Source organism: Saccopteryx leptura, chromosome 3 (assembly GCF_036850995.1).
Source record: "Saccopteryx leptura isolate mSacLep1 chromosome 3, mSacLep1_pri_phased_curated, whole genome shotgun sequence".
Taxonomy (NCBI): domain Eukaryota; kingdom Metazoa; phylum Chordata; class Mammalia; order Chiroptera; family Emballonuridae; genus Saccopteryx; species Saccopteryx leptura.
The window spans coordinates 64,712,840-64,723,494 of record NC_089505.1 but is presented as its reverse complement, the minus strand read 5'-3'; positions in this window follow the sequence as shown (position 1 = coordinate 64,723,494).

Sequence of the window (10,655 nt, the reverse complement as noted above, 5' to 3'; positions counted from 1 at the left end):
GTAGGTTTGCAATAGTTTGGATGGAAAATAAAACAATAATTAATAAATAAAAATATAAGAATAAACTGGTTTTTGTACTCACAACTGTAAACCTACTTGTGTCCCACCCTGTATTCCTAACAGCTTGGTCGCTCTGACTGTCCCGAGATTTCCCATTTTAATGAAGGCAGTGTTGTGAGTCAGCAGGACCATGCAAACCATTCAGAGTCTGAGGGGACAAAAGCTAAATTCCTGTGCTCCTTTCACTGAAATAAATTCCAGATGAGTCAAAAATTTAAATGCAAACCATGCAGCCATAAAGTGTAAAAATTTTTTGGTGAGTTAATATATGTTCTTAGACGTGGTGGAAACAGTTTTCTAAGCAGGAAAACAAAACTTAGAAGCTATGAGGAGCTAGCTTAACTCATTTGAATTTTAAAGCTTGTGCGTGGCCAAATAATCACTTAAAAGGTTTAAAAAACTGCCAAACCGTATATTTGAAATCATTCCATCGATGTATTCCTTTTGCCTCTCTATTTCCAACACCTTTTACTTATTGTATTTTTCTTAAATATTTTAATGTTTCTTAAATGTGCTGGTTTCCTTTTCCAATAATGTCCTGGCTTGTGTGACCTGGTAATAGTTTTTAAACAGCTGCTTATTCTAATCTTTATTACACAGGTCCAGAATAATTCAGAGTGGGGCACTGGGTTTTTTAAAAAATATATCTGAATGGGATTGTGACATTCTCATCATCTTACCACAAGTGAGAAATCACAAGGGACATACCCTGAATTTGCCAGCTTGAAGCCACCTAGAATAGCAAACCCTTGTGTTCAAACTCGTCACACAATCATTTGTTATCATAAATCTCTATGTCACTGAGGCTGAATAAATCCTGACAGATGCTTGGTCATTCCTTGGAGCCTGAGGAATGCGGGCAGTGGCAGCTGCTGGGTTGGACGATCTCACATATGGGGATGTGCCCGGCCCAGATATTCAGGTCAGGCTATAAGTGTCTGCCTATTCAGTGACAGATTTACAAGAGCAATCAGACCTGCAGGAAAAGAAAAAAAAAAAAAAAAGAAAAGAAAAAAGAATCATTGTGGCTGAAGCCAATAATGTGGTCTTGGCTTGTAACACGTTTTATTTTTAGGTTGTTGGTGGTTGGTTTTATTTAATAAGGATCCATATAAAGAAGAAAACAAGAAATGACCCATAATCCCACTGCCAAAATAGCCCCTGAGAACATTTAAAAATAAGGTCTGTACAGTGTCAGACATTCAAACGTGCAGAATTGAAAATAGAAAACACCGCCCCACCCCGCTTCTCCTCTGCCTTCCTGCAAAGCCAACAACAATGACAGGTTCTCATGTTTATTTCCAAAAGAGAAAATGCTTATGTATATATCAGCACATAGTTCTCTATACGTATGTATGTGTGTGTGTCCAAGTGTGTGTATATGTGTATAATGTATGCTTGCATTTATGTGTATATGTACGTGTACACGTACATATGTATATGTGTGTATTATGTGTATACATGGACAGTTATGTGCACATGTACATATGTGCATCTATCTATGCATAAAGGTTTATGTGTTTGTGTTTATGTATGTACTTGTGTCTATGTGTGTGTGTATGTGTGTGTGTGACATGAGCAGAATCAGCAGGGTCCCTGACAACCTAACCTGGAAGTTACACTGTGGTCTAGTCAGTGCCTTACAAGCTAGGTAACAGATCAAGAGTGTTGACTATAAGCCAAACTAATCGCTAAAGCTCATACATAGGGAAAAACAAAAGAGGGTCAGCGATGAGAGGAGGTCCCTTAAGGGGGTGGTTCATGAACGACTGAATTCCTCGCATTGAGGTCCAGAATTCAAAACAAAATTCTCTTTTTTTCTTTCATTCTTCATAATCTGGACCAAAGATGATTTATCATGGATGTTATGGTTGGAGTATTTCCTTCCAATTTGAAGTAGCAAATGACATTCTGCTTTTAATTCCTAATAATTTTCACATTTGAATAAATTGAGGTTAAATATTAAATACAGGGGTGTTTTTTGTTTGTTTGTTTGTTTTTACAGGGACAGAGAGAGTCAGAGAGAGGGATAGATAGACAGGAACGGAGAGAGATGAGAAGCATCAATCATCAGTTTTTTGTTGTGACACCTTAGTTGTTCATTGATTGCTTTCTCATACATGCCTTGACCGCGGGCCTTCAGCAGACTGAGTAAGCCCTTGCTTGAGCCAGCGGCCTTGGGTCCAAGCTGGTGAGCTTTTGCTCAAGCCAGATGAGCCTGCGCTCAAGCTGGAGACCTTCAGGGTCTCGAACCTGGGTCCTTCCGCATCCCAGTCAGACGCTCTATCCACTGTGCCACCGCCTGGTCAGGCTAAATACAGTTTTTAATGGTTATTTTATGTGATGCTATAAATGTCAGCACACTCAATAATTCTAAGAGATTAAAATCATAATAAACCACAATAAAATCCAATCTCTATTACTTGTTCTTTTATTATTTAGAAATGAATTTCAGCTTTGGTTGGCTTAAAAGTATATAATATCCTTTGTAATGTTAATATTAATTCTCCAAGATTTGCCTCTACATCTCTCTTTAAACATGTGTAAGCCTTTAGTAGTTGTTTCGGTCACAAAATCAGCAGCTTTCACAATAATCATTTATTATTTCAGCATTTTACTCTTGAAGTATAAACTATTCTTTTATATTTCAACTGAAAAACATTTCAATATATAAAGAACATAAGGAGATTTTTGCTTCCAGTTACAGCAAGAATACAATTATAATTGGACATGTGCGTGGGAGATGGAAATGACCTGCATGGTCCCCACCACTGAGAACGGGATTGGGCAGATGGTCACCTAGGCAACCACAACCTCTCTAATGCCACTGGGTTCAGAGAGGCAGAAATGGCTACCGGGCTCTCTAAATACTGAACACAAAAGCTGAGGCCAAACTCTTACATGTTTTTAAAATAGACCTTGCAGATTCTGCTGCAGAACTCATTGTTTTCTACCCCTTTCCCTTGGTGTTTTGTCCCTGAGCTCTATTGCTGTTGCTGTGTGGAAATCTTGTTTATTAAGTTCCAATTCTGGAAAGTATTGCAAAAACAAAGGAAGTGACTTTCTTTGTCTTTTCTGTTTTCTTAATGATTGGATTTCAGAAATGATGACTGGAGCCTGCACAGTCATCTTGGACCATGAGGTGGAAGCCACCTGACAGAAAATAACAGAGCCACAAGTTCAAAGGAGCCTGGGTCCTTCATGATTGTGGAGACATATAGCTGTTCTGAGCTGCCAGTTCTGAGATCTATCTCTCTGTCCCCCATCTATCATATATTAAATATTCAGAGCTTTTGTTTGAGAAGTGTACTAAATGCATTTTCTTCCCCCCCCCTTCTTTTCCAAGTGAGAGGAGGGGAGTTAGAGAGACAGACTCCTCACACACCCTGACCAGGATCCACCTAACAACCTGGTCTGGGGCCGATGCTCTGCCCATCTGGGGCCATGCAGGCAAACAAGCTATTTTTAGCACCTGAAGCAGAGGTTCCATGGAGCCATCCTTAGCACCCAGGGCTGATGTGCTTGAACCAATCGAGCCATGGCTGCAGGAGGGGAAGATAGAGAAAGAAAGAAGGGTGGGGGGAGGAAGGGTGGAGAAGCAGACAGTCACTTTTCCTGTGTGCCCTGACTGGGAATTGAACCTGGACATCCACATGCTGGACCAATGTTCTACCACTGAGCCAACCAGCCAGGGCCCTTAATGCATTTTTTTAAATCAAATGAAAGGCAGGGAGGTGGACAGACAAACCCCTGCATGCACTCCCACTGGGATCCACCTGGTAACCCCTATTTGGGGCTGATGTTCTGCCCATCTGGGGCTGCTGCTCCGTTACTTGGCAACTGAGCTCTTCTTAGTGCCTGAAGTGGAGGCCATGGAGCCATCCTCAGCATCCAGGGCCAACTCGTTTCAATGGAGCCCTGGCTGCAGGAGGGGAGGAGAAGGGAGAGAGAGATAGAGGAGAAGCAGATGGTTGCTTCTCCTGTGTGTCCTGACTGGGAATCAAACTCAGGACTTCCACATGCTGGGCTGATGTTCTACGACTGAACCAGGCCCCTAAATGCATTTTCTTTTTCTTTTTTCTTTTTGTATTTTTCTGAAGTTAGAAGTAGTAGAGAGGCAGACAGACTCCCGCATGTACTCCACCAGGATCCACCCAGCATGCCCACCAGGGGGCAATGCTCTGCCCATCTGAGGTGTTGCTCCGCAGTGGCTGGAGCCAGTCTAGCACCTGAGGCAGAGGCCATGGAGCCGCCCTCAGCACCTGGGCCAACTTTGCTCCAATGGAGCCTTGGCTGAGGGAGAGGAAGAGAGAAACAGAGAGGAAGGTGAGGGTGAAGGGTGGAGAAGCGGATGGGCGCTTCTCCTGTGTGCCCTGACCGGTAATCGAACCTGGAACTTCCACACACCGGGCTGACACTCTATTATTGAGCCAACCGGCTAGGGCTAAATGCATTTTCTTACCATGTTCGACTATTATAATTTCCAAAAGGAATATCAAAAGGCATGGTTGGGCTGTGGGAGAATTTGCCAATTCCTCTGCCTCCTTCTTTAGTATTTTAAAAACCTCTTGATTATTTATCTTGGAAACCAGTTTTTCCTCAGACTAGACAAATGACATAAGATGCTGAAATTGATTGAATGCTGAGGTTCATATGAGATCACAACTGTCATCCACACCCCTGGCTTCCAACTGATAATCATCAGAAATTGTAATTGTGTTGTTCCCTGATTGTTGTGATTAAGGGTCAAAATTGTGGCTGTTCAATTAATTCATAGCACTACACTAATAATGCTTTCAGTGCTTTGAAAAACGGATTGTTGGCTGGTAAGTGTCTATTATTTTGAAAACAATTCTAATATCTTAGCCCTAACCAATACAGGTGATTGGCTGGATTTGAGGAGGGAGTCTATCAAATCTTACTGCTAAGTGGACATGCAGACCTATGGGGTCTACCACTGTGAAAGTTTTCTCCCCAAATTCTCAGCAGCTCTGCTTTCCTTCCAGAGGGCAATGGAAGGAATCAGGTTTATGAACCATGAGGAAGACTCATCTAGATCAAGAGGTCAGCAAATATATTTTTTTAAGTGGGCCAGATAGTGAATACTTTAGGTCTTGGGGTCCATATGGTTTCTGTTTCAATTACTTATTTCTGCTATTGTAATGCAAAATCAGCCATAGACAACTAGATGTAAGTGATGAGTGTTCCAATAAAACTTTATTTATATAGTCAAGCAGCAGGCCACAGTCTACCAACCACTGGCCTAGGTGGATGTTTTGATTGGCAAGACCTTAGAGAAGTAGGAACAAGGTTTCCACAAGGATCTGGTCCAGACTAGAGAGGTCAGGCTGGCTGGGCTTGACCCTCAAGTGATGGCTTCCTGATGAGATGGAATTAGTGAACTTGCTAAATAAACTTTCTGCCTCAGAGGCTCTTCCCCCAGTGTCCCCATGACTTGCTCCCTTGCCTCCTCCAGGCCTCTTTTGAAATGTCCCCTTCTCCACACAGTCTCCCTGACTCAGTCCACCAGGCCTCTTTCTTGATCTGTTTGCTACAAAGCACTTCCCACAGTCTGACATCCTATAGAGTTTACTTATTTCTTTTGTTCTCCTCTCTGCTAGAATGGATGTGCCTGAGGGCCAGGGCATTGCCTACCTTATTCATGCTGCAACTCCAGCATTTAGGACAGGCCTGGAACATAGTAGGTGCTCAATAAATACTCGTTGGCTAAAGAAATAGTTTATCTTCATTTTTGAAGATAATGATAGCTTACATTTATGGAGCATATGCTCTGTGCTGGCCTAAAGCACTTCCAATATATCCGTGAACCAAATCCTCACGACAGCCTTGAGGATCCAGTTATCCCCAATTGACAGATTGGAAAATTGAGGTCCAAGGAGATAATAAAACTTGCTTTACCCATTTGCTGCCATTATAGCAAATTACCACACACTTGGTGGCTTAAAACAAACAGTTAATTGTCTTCCAGTCCTGGAGGTTAGACCTAAAATGGGTCAGCATGCTGCTTCCTTCCGGAGGCTGCGAAGTACAAGCGTTTTCTGGCTTTTTCCCACCGATGGAGGCCACCTGCCCCTTGGCTCAGGGCCTTTTCTTGCTTCAGCTAACCTCTGTTTTGTTGTAATGTAATCAGCGAGTTCCACAAGGACACCAAGTACAGATGAATTTTTGAGGAGTTTATTAATTAGTTGGCTAGCTACATGGGGCACAATTCCAAATCATGTAGTCCCTCATACAGTTCTGAGCCTGCTTTTATACAAAATCAAGCACTGGTTGGGATGGGCAAGGAGAGGCTTGTGATCTCTTTGTCCAGAGGTATAAGTCATTCTTATGACTTTAGAGTGAGTCGAGTATAGGATTCTTGATTAAGGTACATAAACATTGTTTTCTAAGGTTTTCAGATAAGTTCTGTCTTCTTTGCTCTGTGTGGCAAGTGGCCCCAGGCACCCTTTCAGAGAATTCTAGGAATTAGCTATAACTAGATGACCCAGCTGCCCTCGAAAGCCAGGAAGCTCCTGCAGTTTTCTCTTTCCTTTCTCCACAGAAAGGAGGGGGTAAGAGGCCTGACTTTTCTTTTTTCCCTCTTTAAAATGGCGTTGCTAATGCTAAGTTTTTTTTTAATTATTATTATTATTATTATTTTTACAGAGGCAGAGATAGACAGGGACAGACAGACAGGAACAGAGAGAGATGAGAAGCATCAATCATCAGTTTCTCGTTGCGCGTTGCGACTTCTTAGTTGTTCATTGATTGCTTTCTCACATGTGCCTTGATCGTGGGCCTTCAGCAGACCGAGTAACCCCCTGCTGGAGCCAGCGACCTTGGGTCCAAGCTGGTGAGCTCTTTGCTCAAGCCAGATGAGCCCCCGCTCAAGCTGGCAACCTCGGGGTCTCGAACCTGGGTCCTTCCACATCCCAGTTCGACGCTCCATCCACTGCGCCACCACCTGGTCAGGCTAATTATTTTTTTAATTTATTCATTTTAGAGAAGAGAGACAGAGAGAGATTGAGAAGGGGGAGAGGAGCAGGAAGCATCAACTCCCATATGTGTCTTGGCCCAGCAATCCCAGGGTTTTGAGCCGGGGGACCTCAGCGTTCCAGGTCCACGCTTGATCCATTGCGCCACCACAGGTTAGGCCTTTATCACAGTTTCTCTCGTCACATCTCCTCCCACTCAGACCCACCTGCCTCCCTCTTATCTTCACGAAGACCCTGGTGAACTTAATCACATCTTTGAAGTCCACTTTGCCACGTGAGGTCCCATATCACAGGTTCCAAGGATTAGTACTTGCTTGTCTTTGGGGGTCATTATTCAGCCCTTCACCGTTGCCTTTAGTCACACCCAGCAAATAAACCACAGCGCTGAGATTTAAACCCAGGTCCCCGCTGTCTGTCGTGACGCGGGGAGGTGACCTGCCACAGGCCCTGCTTTCTGAGTTGTTCCTAGAAATGTCCCGTGCTGCCCCAGAGTCCCCCCACCCCACCCTCTGCCCCTGGGCCCCCGTTCCTGGAATGGAACATTTTCCTTTGGACCTTGGCCTGTGAACACCCCTCTTTCCGAGCCCTTTCCTCCCCCTCAGCCTAGGACGCTGATTCCCAGGGAGCTTAGCGCCCGGGATCCACCCAGGTGGGGGTCGGCCGGCCAGCCAGCGCCAGGTTCCAGGGCTCGGAGAGCGCGCAGGGTTTGCAGGCGGCTGTAGCCTCCGCGGCCGCACAGCCCCTCCTCCCGGGAACGCGGTCGCCGCCGCGGTGCAGGGACAAACCTAAACAGCCAGTCGCGCGGATGTCGCAGAAAACCTGGCACCACTAACCTCAAATGCGTAACCCTCCTGTTTTTCTAGTAAGTTTTCCTCTCCAAGGAGGTGGCTGGTGACTGAGCTGTCTCCTCAGACTTCCAAGTGCCTCCGCCCTGCCCAGACCCCCAACTACGGATCCAGAGTCTTCCTTTATTAAGAACAGAGGCGCGCGGACAGTGAGCGCAGACAAGTGTTACGGGAGAGTTTAAGAGTGTGGCTTCACAGCCACTGCTGACTTGTAGAGGCCTTGCTCTTAACAGCTGTGTGACCCTGGGGAAGGCACTTCCCTCTCTGTGCCTCAGTTTCCTCATATGTCAGGTGGAGATGATAATAATAACAGTACCTACCTCAGAGGACTGTCATGGAAATGAAATAAATTACATTTGCAAAGTGCTTAGAACAGAGTCTGGCAAGTAAGCACTATATATATATAGTCCTGGCTGGGATAGCCAGGTTGGTTAGAGCATCATAAGGAAGTACAAAGGTTGCCAGTTTGATCCCCGGCGGGGCCCATACAGGGGCAGATTGATGTCTCCTCTCTCTCTCTCTCTCTCTCTCTCTCTTGTTAAAATCAATAAATAAAAATGGAAAAAATGAATATTTGCTTATTTAGCCTTCTACCATGAAATCCGCGTTTGCTGGAGTACATCCCCCTGGAGAAGGTCCCTGGAGGAGGTGCCCGTGCTCCCATCAAACGCCAGTCCCTTTTCTGCACTGGGGGCCCACCCTTCTTCCTGAGGAAGCGCCGTCACTCCCTAACCAGAGAGAGTGACACCTTACATCATTTCTCAGGCGTTAGAAGCCCTCCCTGGCTCCACCGCCGCTACCTCCTCCTTTCCTCCTTTCTCCTTACAGCATGCACCTTCAGAGTGCAGTCCTCAGGTTCCACCAGCCCTCTCGCTGACTCTTCTAAACCCCTGTGGTCTGATTTCTGTCCCCACATCTCAAACGTGTGGCCTTTGTCAAGGTATCAAGGCCTCCATCTTGTAAAGCCAACAGAACAGCTGCTTCCTGGGCCCCAGTGACCGCTTCCCTTCCCTGAAATCCTCTTCTCTCTGTGCCCTTTAGTTTTCTTATTTTGAAGTAATTTCAAACCTATAGCCAAATTGCAAGACCAAGACCAAGAACTCCTAAATACCTGCCACATTTGTTTATCATTCCTTCTCTCTCTCCCTTTCTCTTTCTCTTTCTTCCTCCCTCCCTCCCTCTCCATTATGGGCTGAATTATGTCCCTCCCCTAAAAAAATATATTGAAGTCCTAACCCCCAGTAGCTCAAAATGTGACCTTATTTGGAAATAGGGTCATTGTAGATGTAATTATTTAAGTTGAGGTCATAGAGGAGAAGGGTGGGCCCTAAATACATGACTGGTGTCCTTATCAGAAGACAACCATGTGAGGACAGAGAGGGAAAGCCCAGGTGAAGACAGAGGCAGAGACTGGAGTGTGCAGTCATAAACCCAGGAACACTGGGATGGCCAGCAAAGCACCGGATGCTAAAAGAGGCGAGGAAGAATTCCCTGCAGGTTTTGAGGGTGCCTGGCCCTGCTGACACCTGGATTTCAGACTTCTGGCCTCTAGAACTGTGAGAGAATACGTTTCTGTTATTTTAAGCTACCCAGTTATGACACTGATATGGCAGCCCTTGGGAAACTCATACCCCCACCCATATATATATATATATATATATATATATATATATATATATATATATATATATATATATATATATATATAGAACCATCTGAGAATAAGTAGCATTCTTCATGTGTCTTAACCACTAGATATGTTGGTGTTTACTTCCTAAATATAAGAATGACATTCTCTTACAAAACCAAGGTAGTTATCAAAACCAGGAAATTCAACCTTAACACTACATGCTTATCTGATCTGCAAAGCATATCCAATACGGTCAATAGTCCTAGTCATGGATTTTGGGGTAACTGTATTTTTATGGCCTGAGATTTAATGCAGAATCATAAGTTTCATTTAGTTGTCACATCTTTGTCACTTCCACTCTGAAGCTATTCACCGTCTTTTCTTGACTCTTGACCCTAACACTTTGAAGCGTGCACGTCATTTTACAAAATAACTGTATTTGTAAAGTGACCTTCATTGTGGATTTGTCTGATGTTTACTCAAGGTTGGATTCAGGGGCTCTGCTTCGGGCAGAGATTCCCCAAAAGTGATGGTGTGTCCTCCTCTATGTATCATAGCAGGGTCATCTGGTCTCAACATGTCCCATCACTGGGATGTTCACGGATCACTTGACTAACGTGGCATCTGCCAGGCTTTTCCACTGAGAATTATGAATTTTCCTTTGTAACTCCTCTCTTTCCTTATTTAAAAAAATTATTTTTAAGAGAGAGACAAGTGGGGGGGGGGAGGAGAGAGATGAGAAGCATCAACTTATAGTTGCTTCGCTTTAGTTGTTTATTAATTGCTTCTCATATGTGCTTTGCTCAAGCCAGTGACCCAATGCTCTAGCCAGCAACCTCTGGGTTTCGGACCAGGCCTCAGTGACCCACGGTAATGCTCAATCTATTGCACCACCACTGGTCAGGCTCAGCTTTTATTTTTTAAATTATTTATTTTTAATTTAAAATTCTGCTCTTTGTTTTTTAAACAGGGTCACACACTTTGCTCTGTTCCATAAGCGGCATGTCTTGAGGATTTCAGCATATCGTTTCACACAGAGAGCCTTGGCCCTGATTTTCTTCTACATGAGCCTGTGGTCCATGGTCTGGATGCACCACGATTAGCTTAAGTGGCCTCTCCAAAGGG